Genomic DNA, 3526 nt, shown 5'->3' with positions numbered 1-3526 from the left:
CAACAGAAATTTGCCATATGATAAAATGGTACATTTGGGATCAGACAAGAGCAAAGTCAAAAGGCACAAGTAGGATATACGAGCAGATGGTCCAGAGGCTATAACATCATCTTTCCTACATTTATCCTCCACTCATGCTTATGCACACAGGTCAAGAAGGGAGTTATTGCTAATGACAAACTGATAAAGGAGAAAAACAGACTGACTTTGTTCTCAGAATTGTCAGCTCAGAGGTGGGTGCAACAGAAAATTTCTTCAACATTACAGCACCTGAAAAGCAACAATGAATAAAAAGCTACCCAAAGCTTCCCTGGAGCTTTGGGAGCTCTACCTGGTCATCCACTTTGTGTGGAAAGAAAAGTAGCATGAAGTAAGAATATACAGTGATTGATGGGCAGGGGCAAATAGCTTGTTTGGTCTGGGATCTGGAACAAGAAAATGATAATTAGAAAATTTAGAACAAGAAATTCTGGGGAAGAGACATATAAATAGATCTATTATACTGAGAACAAAGTGTGGTGAAGATCTTTGTGTCATATGGTAACAGCCTCTAGAAACCATCCATTATAGAAGATTTAGCAAAGAGCCAATTAGACACAATAATGGACAGTTGATGCCAGCCAAACACAGTCATGATTCTCCTTAATATTAGTACAATTGTCCATGGTGGCAGAAACAGGGCCTATGAATAGATTCACAGCACAAGCTCTCACTCACCAAGGCCAATTTAGTTACTACAGCTACCAAATGCCTAAAATTCTCAACAAGGTAGACCAGCAATGGTAGCATCCCTAAGAAAAACAACTAGTCACTTAGTCACAGGTAGATTACATTAAACCCATCTATTCTGCAAGGGACAGAAAACCATCTTCATGGAAATCAACCAATATTCTGCGTATAAATTTGTTTATTCTTCCCCTAGCTAGCACTGCTTTCAAAAAGCTTACTCAGCACTTGATTCACCAACATAGAATCCTGTGTCTTGTTATATTAGAGAGTAAGCTGCTCTACAGTGGATGCTCAGCAGTGGGTACACAACTATGGGCTCAATTTGTCCTCACATACCACATTGCTCAGAAGCTGCCAGCTGATAAATGATAAATGCCTTTTGAGCTGCAACCTTGGAGAGAAGAATCTGAGAGGATGGGAAACTATTACCCTAGAGACATTGTACACCCTAAGTCAATGACAGTTATGTGGTATTGTATCTCTAAAAGTAGAATAAATAAAATGATGACCTACAGGGTGGAAGAAGAAGTGACCCATTATGCCCAGTGAACCCACCTAGAGGATCTGCACTTCTTTCCCTAGGAACTCTAGGCATGTGGGTCTAGATTTCTTAGATTACATACTGGACATGGTTCTACCAAAGGACATAGGAAGAATTCTATTAATAAAATATGATATATCCATACAAAATATTATTTGGAAACAAAATGAAAAGTACCAATATATTTTAAAACATGCATTAACCTTGAAAACATGACAAGTAAAGGAAGCCATCATAACACACCACACACACACACACACACACACACACACACACACACACACAGTATGATTCACTTATAGGACATTTCCAGAATAGTTACTCTGATCTTTTCCTGCATAGCATGTATAGTAATTATAAATAAATATTTGTCTAACAACTTTGCTACACACCGGACTTTAAGTTCCATGAGGCTGGGTAACATGTCTGCCTTATTAACTCTATAATCGCTAACTCCTTACACAGTACCTGACAAATAAAAAAAATCTAAACAGTATACATTGGGTAAACTATGTTTTTTTTTTTAATCTGAACATTGATATACACAACTTGTACCTTGTAGAAAACTCTTCAGTCACAGAGTCATTTGTCTTTTTACTATGCTACATTTCATTGTTTGTCATAACTTTACTAGCTTAAGATTTATATAAATATCTATGTACTCAACATAAAGAAAATCAGAGTTATGGAAATTGTGGCTTAAAGCTATAAAGTTTAATTAAAACTATCTTCAGTCAAGTTGAAAATTTTGCACAATCTAGTTTTTAGAGTCCTCAAATCAATGCAATGTGTAGATGTACATTACAGAATATTAAATTAAATATAGTACACTTTGAAATGTGTTGCTAATAAAGATAAGCTTAGAGTGACGCCTTCAGGGACATAACAAACTTTGCTTTTTCTACACCAAGGGAATAATTGTATCTATTTACATGCATTTTTACATATATTTACATGCATTTTTACAAATAAACATGCACACAAGCATTGTACTGAAAACATTAACATATAATATACTTCATCTAAGAAAATAACTTTCCTAACACATCTAATAAACATAATTTTATTATATTATAAAAGTGAAAATGTTCAATGTCTACTATCTTGATATTACATTCGTTAAATAAAAAGGTAAAAGGAAGAAATCAAAGAACCCCTTTTTTAAAGATGAGAGGTTCTTTAAAAACACTTTTTTAAAGTGTGTTAGTTTTCATAAATTGCTTCATCACTTAATTACTTACTAAATAAAAATATCCAAAAAATGGATATTAAGCAAGTCTGTTTTTACAAAACTCCCCATGTGATCTTGAATTACAGGTCATTTGACATCTACTGATCTACAGTAACCTATCTATTACATCAACAGTGGCTGTCTCTTTTAATTAATTTATTCAGCAATTACTGACTTTGTATATGTATCAAACAATTCAAGTACAGAAAACACCATCCTTTCTAGCTCTCTGGGTGTATAAAGCAGGCTGCCTCTGAGATGAGAACCATAATTTCAATATATTTAAAGAAAGAGTATGTCAGCCAGAAGGTGAATTTATCAATAATCATGACAGAAAATGTGTGTAAGAGAGAGAATTACAGAAGTAAACTATCTCTTCGCCCTTCTGCATACAACTGAAGACAGGGAATACTTCAGCCTGTGGTCCGACATGTTCAGTGCCTATTGTGGTGAGCCTAAGTCAGGTGGATGCATCAAGTTAGCTTACCTGGATGTCTTCAAAGATACCTTCATCTCCTTGATATGCTTACTGTCCTCTAGATTCTGACTCTGATTTGAATCACCATGGAAGTCCAATTATTATTAAGAAAATATGTGCCTCTCATGCTAAACTTCATATTCCCTTTCATGGCATATTAAAATTATGATTGTGAAGTCAGAAACTAACATTGAGAGTGTTTCTTTTTTTTCACTCAGCAATATTTTAAGAGCCTTCTTGGAGCCTTCTTTGAAAAAAAGCAAGGGAGCTATTATCCCCACCCTTACTGGGCTTCCATTGTAGTGAGGAACAGAGACCAGCAAACACTTGTAAAACAGCGTGATGGCTGCTCTGACAAGAGAATTCAGGATCCTATGGTAAATGAATATCAAGAACATGTAATGTGTTTATAGAGTTAAAAATGGGATTAGCAAATATTTCTTGGAACCTTTAACCCGAGCTGCAAAAATAGCTTGCCAGGTAAAGGGTGAGGAATATGGTGAGACACTTATCTAGAAACACGGAATAAATGGTCAAAAATCCTGAA

Source organism: Phyllostomus hastatus, unplaced genomic scaffold (assembly GCF_019186645.2).
Source record: "Phyllostomus hastatus isolate PE091 unplaced genomic scaffold, TTU_PhHast_1.1 phas_contig_86, whole genome shotgun sequence".
Classification (NCBI taxonomy): domain Eukaryota; kingdom Metazoa; phylum Chordata; class Mammalia; order Chiroptera; family Phyllostomidae; genus Phyllostomus; species Phyllostomus hastatus.
This window is presented reverse-complemented; position numbering follows the sequence as displayed.